The 10,381-nt window shown below is 40.6% G+C and overlaps 2 long non-coding RNA genes across 2 annotated transcripts; both read left to right on the forward strand.

Annotated features, from left to right (window-relative positions):
• The first annotated feature begins 344 nt into the window (after nt 1-344).
• Nucleotides 345-3,165, forward strand: LOC133735284 (uncharacterized). Its single transcript, XR_009858903.1, has 3 exons — nt 345-1,027; nt 1,755-1,829; nt 2,807-3,165. It is a non-coding gene; the product is annotated as an uncharacterized LOC133735284 (long non-coding RNA).
• A 4,526-nt stretch (nt 3,166-7,691) lies between these two features.
• Nucleotides 7,692-10,381, forward strand: LOC133735318 (uncharacterized). Its single transcript, XR_009858940.1, has 3 exons — nt 7,692-8,374; nt 9,102-9,176; nt 10,154-10,381. It is a non-coding gene; the product is annotated as an uncharacterized LOC133735318 (long non-coding RNA).

Here is a 10,381-nt window from a genome sequence, read left to right on the forward strand (position 1 = left end):
CAATGAAGTATTCATTTCGATTTGGTAGAAAATAAAATTACGTCAAATCTCAATTGTTAATTTCGTAGCAAGGATTAATCAAATTACACTACATTAATCATTGCTGTACCTCATTTTTTCTGGTTTTATCACAAATTATAGTGGCAAATACTTTGTTTAAAAAAAGATTGAGGTGCTCTCCGTGTTTCAAGCAATAAGAGAGGTAGTGCGACACTAGTTGTTTTATACTCTACATGTTGATAGATGGTGGTGTACCAGCTCCAGAAGAAAAGAAAGAAAATTCGTTTTTTTTTTTTCTCTCTCTCTCGGCCGAACCCAGGGAGCTGAAGATTTTTCTCCAAGCTTGTTCTCTCTCCACAAGCCATCAATCGATTCCAAGTCACGTCCCACGCCTTCGTCTCTTCCTTGCGCAGCTGTCTGTGGCAATCTTACGCCCTGGAACGACAGGCAGCGGCGGCGGAGAGCCGGTTTGTTTAAAACCCCGTTTTAGTTCCAATCGAGATATCTCACGCTACCGGCCACCGATCCTTGCAAAACTTTATCCTCGTGCTTGCCTCAACCCCCTGAAGCCCACAGAAGCAGCGTTGCACGGCGACGCATCCCGTAGCAGCAACTACAAGTCAACCCCGCCAAGAACGAAACCGGAGCTATCGATCCAAATATCTCGAGCTACAGACCATATTTTTCTGTGATTCTTGAACCAGTGAGTTATTCTTGAGTTTCTTAACAACTCTTCAGAAGGAATCGAAGCCTTAAATTGAAGTTTTGACGTCGAAATCGAGCCTTGCCGGATTCTGCAAAATTCTGGAATTTTTCCGACCACCGAAGCTTTCGATCGGTATATCTAGAGCTACAGAATATATTTTTCTGTGATTCTTGAACCAGTGTGTTCTTCTTGAGTTTCTTAACAACTCTTCAGAAGGAATCGAAGCCTTAAATTGACGTTTTTACGTCGAATTGGAGCTCGCCGTTTTCTGCAGTTTCTCGCCGGATTCTGGAAATTTTCCGGTCACCTCGACTGTTCTAGGTAATTTCCGACCACTTCCTTTCGTTTTAAGACTTCATGCTAGTTATGAAAGTGGATCAGCTCGTCATTTGGAACAAGTTTGTAGTTGACGACTTTTGCATCGGAGGTGGTTGACCGGCGTTGGCCGCCGCGTTGACCGCCCACTGACCGCCCCTTGTGGCGGCGCATTCGACCATATTTTGAATTTTTATTATCTAGGCTATGTTCTACGCATCCATATGAGCGTTTTGATATATTACAAGGTTATGTTAGAAAAAGTTGATAAATAGTGGATTTACGTTTTTACGTTACTATTTAACGTTTTTACGTTTTATCTTAAGTTTACGATCTGCGAAGATCTGACCATCGGTTTTACTTCAAATTTAGATATGTTGATCGTATGACTGTCTCGATGACTTTGTGTGGTCACGGGCGAAGATCCGACCGTTGGATCTTCGTATAAATGTGAAATAGTGATTTGGAGGGCGATTCGTGAGAATCTGACCGTCGGATTATAGTATAAATTTGTGGAGATGTTTGTAAGGACGATTCAGGAAGATCCGACCGTTGGATCTTCGTGATAATTTTGGAGGATGTTCCTAAGGGCAATCCGTGAGGATCTGACCGTTAGATCATCGCGTAATTTCGATCCGACCGTTGGATCATCATTAATTTAGAATCCGACCGTTGGATTGTTGTATATGTGTGGTTTATGAATGATTGCTAAGTTAAGATCGTATCTGACTAGGTGATTGACGGTTTAAGTTGGTGGACGATTGTGGATCGAATTTTGAGCTGTTAAGAAGACGCAGCTGGATTAGAGGTGAGTAAACCTCACATGGTTCATATTACGAACCGAATATAATTAATTGATTTTTGTCGTAATTGTGTGGAAATTGTTTATGAAATAAAGATTTGTTTTGAAATAATATGAACTTGATCAACTACGGTTCATAGGGCTGCGGCTCACAGGTAAGAAAATGAATTTAAGTATAAAATGAATTTATATTTTTAATGCGTGTGAACTATAGTTGGTATTAATAGACATTCCTGTGCGAATGTCTATGTATATATATTATTTACGTGAAATAATATGTATTGTTGGAGTTGTGAAATATTATGTATTGTTGGAGTTGTGTTGAGTTTATTGTTAAGAAACAATATATTGTGAGGGGTATTGAGTTTATTGTTGAGAAACAATATATTGTGAGGGGTATTGAGTTTATTGTTGAGAAACAATATATTGTGAGGGGTATTGAGTTTATTGTTGAGAAACAATATATTGAGAGAGATGTTGAGTTTTATTGTTGAGGAACAATAAATTGTTGTGATCTGTGGAGATCAATAGGTCACGGGGTGACCATGGCATACTATCAGCGACCCACGCTCTCGCGCCGGGTAGGTGGAACTGATAGTATTAAATCGTGAACCACGCTCTCGCGCCGGGTAGGTGGAAACGATCAGTTAGAGCTCTAGTCTGTCTGCCAATTGTTGAGTGGTGTTGTGAGGGAAATGTTGAGGTTACTTGAGACTGTGAGTGGTCATGTATGAGTGATGTTGAGGTTACTTGAGACTGTGAGGGGTCTTATGTGAGAAGTGTTGAGGATACTTGAGTCTTTTAAGAATGAGTTCTTAAAAGAGAGCCTCAAGAGTATCCTTCCTTTTATGGTGATTGTGTTGAGTTATATTAATTGTAAAGAAATAAATCAACAATTCTTTCTTGTTTACTCATACTGGCTGTAAAAAGCTTACCGGGTTTTGTGTTGTTGCAACTCCCGGTACACTATTCAAATTGTGTAGCGGGTAATCCTACAGGACAGGAGAACCAGGACGGTGATCGTGCGGTTAGAGCAATTGTTAGAGTTTTACAGCAATTGTAAGTTGTGAGGTGTGTTATGCTCATTTGAGCTTTACAATATATTGTGAGAGTGAATTGTAATAATGAACTCGAAGTTTCGAGATTTGGATTTTGTAATTGTAATTATTCAGGTTTCGGATTTGAATTTTATTATTCAAAATTCGGGGTGTGACAGTTTGGTATCAGAGCGTAAGGTACATATTTGGTGATAATCAGTACCTCCCGAGTGATGGCCCGTCTGCAGCGGATCCCCATCATATACTCTTCGGTACTGGTATAATCATTGGGTATGTCTTAGTATGGGGTCTAGACAACGTGTAAGTCCGTAGGACGGTAGAGTTGTCTACTAAGTTCGTATTAGAATAAGTTTAGTTTCCGCGAGTTGTGATCTTCGAGGAATAGGAACCTCTGGATTTAACTCTGATGAGTCGGTGAGGTAGAGGTCGAGTCTGATGTAGGGACAGGATCTTTCTATGGAGACAGTTGAGGATGAGGTGGAGGCATTAGAGGTTGAGTTGCCTAGTCTACCTGTAGTTGATGTGATGGATGTTATTCTTGGGTTGAAATGGTGAAAGAGATTGAGACCCTAGGAATAGTTGAAAAGAGAATTGATCTCACCAACTCAAGATGATAGGAGTGTGAGAGATTATGAGACAGAATTCTCAAGACTATATTGGTGTACGAGTGTAGTGATGTAATTTGGGAGATACTTATGTTACCTTTAATAAGGGTAGTATGTTAAGTGATCATGGCATAGGTTGACTTTGTAAGTGAAGTGGTGGAGTTTGTGTAGCTTCTTTGAGTTATAACCTTTGAGGAATGGGAACCTTTGGATTAAACTCTGGTGGAGTTATTGAGGATGGTTTCCACGAAAAACAGTATCCTTATGTGCATTGTAGTCGTTGGTTGTTGGGGTCATGGTGTTTGACCAATGCTTGTATCTAAAGTCGTTACGAGTATTTGACTAGTAGTTGTGATACTTTCCATTAGTTGGATATACAGATGTTTTGAGTTGAAGAATACTTAGCAGTTATTGGTTGCTTAGTGATGGAATTGTGTTATAATGGAGCATTCATTCATGCACAGTTGTTTGGTGTTTAGGATAGCTACTATATATTAGCTAAATGTCGGGGTGTGGTTTGAGGTCTGCGGATGGTATTGGAAATTATTGTGGAGTGCTGCTTCACTGACTATTGTTGAGTAGTAATGCATAATTTGTTGTTACTATGATGGATTTTGTGTATGGTTGAATTATGGAAAGATTGATATGACCTCGTGATAGGATTGACTGTGAAGAGACATTGTGTTGATGTATGAGCTTAGGTAATAACGTTGTTTTCAACTCTAGGAGTGCTAGTGTTGTATAACTAATTTATGAGGCCAGATACTGTTGTGAGGACAGATTATGGATTATGACGTGGTTAGTGTGAAGTGCTATAATCACAGAATTTTGATCCACTAGATGTTGACTTACCACCAAATGAGCAGTGAGGTGATTCGTGGGTGAGATACTGAGTGTTGTACCATTATCGATTAGTAGATGCTAAGATGGTACATATTGCTTGTTGAAGCAATTGATAGATGGAATGATTGAGATTTTTTCTAGAGTTGTAAGTGTAACTCTAAAGATGTGGGTTTTTCCTAGCTAACTCAGGAAGTGTTTAGCTTTATTAATCCCTAATTCTAGCGACGAAATTATTGTGTTTGGTTTGACTCAGAGGATACTAGCTTGACCTCTGTGTGACTTAATTGATTGCTAGGTTTTGAGTGATTGTTTTTATTGCATCATTATGAAAGATGTGTGCAGTAGAGTTGTTTATGGTTTTGAAAATAGTATTGGGTGACCAAGGTTCGATCCTTGGTGTTGTTGTTGGTTAAACAAAAAGAAAAGAAAACATGCACACCATCTTATTGATTTTACTTTACAAAAAAAAAAAAAAAAAAAAAAAAAAAGGAAAACGAGGACTATGCTATACTAAGCCTAGTCAGCAGCTCCGGATGGATTGAGGCTGAGCTCAAGAGAAACGTTTGAGCCACTGTGGTAACCACCTGAGCCACCAGAATAGTAACCAAAAGCGCTACCTTCCTCGGAAGTAGCCTTCAGGTTACCAAAGACGTCCTCGCCGTGCACGGGGAATAGAGGAAGAGTTTGAACCTCCTGGTGATCTCCTCCTCGTTGTTGCAGGGATGTTTGTCCTCCTGTTGTGCCAAAAGAGTTGTACTGGTATTAGTGTTGAAGTGTGAGGAAGAATATGAAACAAAATTTAAATCAAGAAATCCTTCATTACCAGTAGAATAGGTGGAACCAAAGTTGAGATCAATGGATCTACCATCATCAGTAGAACTAGTGGACCCAAAATTGATGTCAATGGATCCACCAGCCGGCCCAAAATTGATGTCGATGGATCCACCAGCACCAGTAGAACCAGTGGACCCAAAATTGAGATCGATGGATCCACCAGTACCAAGAGAACTAGTTCCCATGGGCACTGGAGCAGCCTGATTACACCTATTCATCTGCTTCTCTCGAGCCCTGACGTTCTGGAACCAAAAGTAAATGTTCTTACCCTCAACATGTCCATACTGGTTCAGCTGGAGGCAGATCTCGTGAATGTGCTCTGTAGATGGGCACTTAAATCCCTTGACGTAGTAAAGATCCTTGAGGATTCTTATTTGTTCTGGAGTAGGAATCCATCTGGTACGGCTTCGCCAGAAATCCATGTTGGCACTACTTCCAGCTGCTTGGGTGTTTCCTCCCTCCTCTGTTGGTTGCTGTTGTTGTGGTTCATTTGTTGCGGGGTTTGGAGCTCCATTAGTTGCAGAGTTCGTGGCTCTTGGGTCATGAGGTGAGAGGATGTGAATATCGAGGAATACATGGTTTAGTGTTTGAGGGAGATTTTGTTAGAAGGATTGGAGTTGTTGAACTGGTGATTGGAGATCTGAGATTCTCAGAGGAAAGATGAAATCGAATCTTCAAATGGGAGAGAAGATCAGAAGAGAAGGATTGAATTGATGAAGAAAGGATTTGAGTTTCGAGAGGAAGGCTGCAGAGTTTGAGAGAGAATGGCTGGGGAAAATTTCTTTTCTTTGGTGTGAACAGTTTTTCTCCAGGATGCACCTATTTATAGAACGAGGTGAGCAGATCTCCACCGTTGGATGGACGATCTCTGAGATTCAATCTACGCGTTGGATTAAAGTCATCCGAAAACCCGGAAAAGTTGTTGGCGCGTGGAGAGCGTGTAAGGAGACAGGCCGAACCTCGAGACGCTGTGGCAGACAGCTTTAGCCGAAAGTGATTTGCTTTCCGTAAATCACGGAAGAGACGTGTCGTGGCACGTGGAGTGTACCGACAGTTTGTTGTTATTCTATCGCTTATGATAGAATAAATAAAAGAAGTTGCATGGATAGTAACGAGAGCAGCTGGTGCTCTAGTGGTTGAAGAGCAAGGCTCTTGTACAAGAGGTCAGAGGTTCGAACCTTGCCTTCCCCGTTATTTTATTTATGTCGCTTATAACATAATAAATATAACACGTGAGCATATATTAATGAAGGCAGCTCTTGCTTCAGTGGTTGGGAGCAAAACCTTCGTGTTCGAGGTCGGGAGTTCGAACCTTACCTCTTACAAATATTTTTGGATCTCGTATATGCTTGATATACGGACGTATATACGGTCTGTACGGTATGCATACGTATATACAGTTGTACGGTATGCATACGTATATACGGTCTGTACGGTATGCATACGTATATACGGTATGTACAATTTCATACCGTAGCCGAGCTGGAAGTTGGTGGGCCGATTGGTAGGCCCAAATAGTAAGCCCAAATAGTAAGCTCAAATAGTAAGCCCAAATAGTAAGCCCAATTGTTCGGCCCGATTTGTAGGCCCAATTGTTCGGCCCGAATGGTAGGCCCAAATAGTAAGCCCAAATGTTAAGCCCAATCGTTCGGCCCGAATAGTAGGCCCAAATGTTAAACCCAAATTGGTTTGGGCCGGTTCGAAATGTGGATGGTCCGATTTCTTCAGGCCCAAATGGCCAGCCCTAGTGCTTAGCCCAAGGATTGAGTAAGCCCAAGTCATCATCACTGGGTGACATAATTTATTGGCGTGCTTTTTGGAATGAATTGTTTTGAGTAATGCTAATTGAGTAGCGAAACGCTTTGTGGGAATGTTTACTGTGCTTGTATGCCAGTACAGGAAGATGATCTATGTGAAGATCTATGTGAGGATCCATGTGATGATTTTGTGTGAGCTTACTTTTGTGATGAAAGGATTTAGTGGCCATAGGAATGTATTTTTATACAAAGGGCTGTGGCTTTGTAGATTACTACAGCTTTCGAAAGGATGGAGATTCGATGGTTAGGTCAACCTTAATCGTGAGGAATTGACTTGCGCGTAAATTTCGGGACGAAATTCCTTTAAGGGGGGTAGATTGTAATAACCTCGATTTTCAATCGAGCAATACTTGGCGGCAGTTTTATTCAATGAAGTATTCATTTCGATTTGGTAGAAAATAAAATTACGTCAAATCTCAATTGTTAATTTCGTAGCAAGGATTAATCAAATTACACTACATTAATCATTGCTGTACCTCATTTTTTCTGGTTTTATCACAAATTATAGTGGCAAATACTTTGTTTAAAAAAAGATTGAGGTGCTCTCCGTGTTTCAAGCAATAAGAGAGGTAGTGCGACACTAGTTGTTTTATACTCTACATGTTGATAGATGGTGGTGTACCAGCTCCAGAAGAAAAGAAAGAAAATTCGTTTTTTTTTTTTCTCTCTCTCTCGGCCGAACCCAGGGAGCTGAAGATTTTTCTCCAAGCTTGTTCTCTCTCCACAAGCCATCAATCGATTCCAAGTCACGTCCCACGCCTTCGTCTCTTCCTTGCGCAGCTGTCTGTGGCAATCTTACGCCCTGGAACGACAGGCAGCGGCGGCGGAGAGCCGGTTTGTTTAAAACCCCGTTTTAGTTCCAATCGAGATATCTCACGCTACCGGCCACCGATCCTTGCAAAACTTTATCCTCGTGCTTGCCTCAACCCCCTGAAGCCCACAGAAGCAGCGTTGCACGGCGACGCATCCCGTAGCAGCAACTACAAGTCAACCCCGCCAAGAACGAAACCGGAGCTATCGATCCAAATATCTCGAGCTACAGACCATATTTTTCTGTGATTCTTGAACCAGTGAGTTATTCTTGAGTTTCTTAACAACTCTTCAGAAGGAATCGAAGCCTTAAATTGAAGTTTTGACGTCGAAATCGAGCCTTGCCGGATTCTGCAAAATTCTGGAATTTTTCCGACCACCGAAGCTTTCGATCGGTATATCTAGAGCTACAGAATATATTTTTCTGTGATTCTTGAACCAGTGTGTTCTTCTTGAGTTTCTTAACAACTCTTCAGAAGGAATCGAAGCCTTAAATTGACGTTTTTACGTCGAATTGGAGCTCGCCGTTTTCTGCAGTTTCTCGCCGGATTCTGGAAATTTTCCGGTCACCTCGACTGTTCTAGGTAATTTCCGACCACTTCCTTTCGTTTTAAGACTTCATGCTAGTTATGAAAGTGGATCAGCTCGTCATTTGGAACAAGTTTGTAGTTGACGACTTTTGCATCGGAGGTGGTTGACCGGCGTTGGCCGCCGCGTTGACCGCCCACTGACCGCCCCTTGTGGCGGCGCATTCGACCATATTTTGAATTTTTATTATCTAGGCTATGTTCTACGCATCCATATGAGCGTTTTGATATATTACAAGGTTATGTTAGAAAAAGTTGATAAATAGTGGATTTACGTTTTTACGTTACTATTTAACGTTTTTACGTTTTATCTTAAGTTTACGATCTGCGAAGATCTGACCATCGGTTTTACTTCAAATTTAGATATGTTGATCGTATGACTGTCTCGATGACTTTGTGTGGTCACGGGCGAAGATCCGACCGTTGGATCTTCGTATAAATGTGAAATAGTGATTTGGAGGGCGATTCGTGAGAATCTGACCGTCGGATTATAGTATAAATTTGTGGAGATGTTTGTAAGGACGATTCAGGAAGATCCGACCGTTGGATCTTCGTGATAATTTTGGAGGATGTTCCTAAGGGCAATCCGTGAGGATCTGACCGTTAGATCATCGCGTAATTTCGATCCGACCGTTGGATCATCATTAATTTAGAATCCGACCGTTGGATTGTTGTATATGTGTGGTTTATGAATGATTGCTAAGTTAAGATCGTATCTGACTAGGTGATTGACGGTTTAAGTTGGTGGACGATTGTGGATCGAATTTTGAGCTGTTAAGAAGACGCAGCTGGATTAGAGGTGAGTAAACCTCACATGGTTCATATTACGAACCGAATATAATTAATTGATTTTTGTCGTAATTGTGTGGAAATTGTTTATGAAATAAAGATTTGTTTTGAAATAATATGAACTTGATCAACTACGGTTCATAGGGCTGCGGCTCACAGGTAAGAAAATGAATTTAAGTATAAAATGAATTTATATTTTTAATGCGTGTGAACTATAGTTGGTATTAATAGACATTCCTGTGCGAATGTCTATGTATATATATTATTTACGTGAAATAATATGTATTGTTGGAGTTGTGAAATATTATGTATTGTTGGAGTTGTGTTGAGTTTATTGTTAAGAAACAATATATTGTGAGGGGTATTGAGTTTATTGTTGAGAAACAATATATTGTGAGGGGTATTGAGTTTATTGTTGAGAAACAATATATTGTGAGGGGTATTGAGTTTATTGTTGAGAAACAATATATTGAGAGAGATGTTGAGTTTTATTGTTGAGGAACAATAAATTGTTGTGATCTGTGGAGATCAATAGGTCACGGGGTGACCATGGCATACTATCAGCGACCCACGCTCTCGCGCCGGGTAGGTGGAACTGATAGTATTAAATCGTGAACCACGCTCTCGCGCCGGGTAGGTGGAAACGATCAGTTAGAGCTCTAGTCTGTCTGCCAATTGTTGAGTGGTGTTGTGAGGGAAATGTTGAGGTTACTTGAGACTGTGAGTGGTCATGTATGAGTGATGTTGAGGTTACTTGAGACTGTGAGGGGTCTTATGTGAGAAGTGTTGAGGATACTTGAGTCTTTTAAGAATGAGTTCTTAAAAGAGAGCCTCAAGAGTATCCTTCCTTTTATGGTGATTGTGTTGAGTTATATTAATTGTAAAGAAATAAATCAACAATTCTTTCTTGTTTACTCATACTGGCTGTAAAAAGCTTACCGGGTTTTGTGTTGTTGCAACTCCCGGTACACTATTCAAATTGTGTAGCGGGTAATCCTACAGGACAGGAGAACCAGGACGGTGATCGTGCGGTTAGAGCAATTGTTAGAGTTTTACAGCAATTGTAAGTTGTGAGGTGTGTTATGCTCATTTGAGCTTTACAATATATTGTGAGAGTGAATTGTAATAATGAACTCGAAGTTTCGAGATTTGGATTTTGTAATTGTAATTATTCAGGTTTCGGATTTGAATTTTATTATTCAAAATTCGGGGTGT

This window comes from Rosa rugosa, chromosome 3 (assembly GCF_958449725.1).
Source record: "Rosa rugosa chromosome 3, drRosRugo1.1, whole genome shotgun sequence".
NCBI lineage: Eukaryota > Viridiplantae > Streptophyta > Magnoliopsida > Rosales > Rosaceae > Rosa > Rosa rugosa.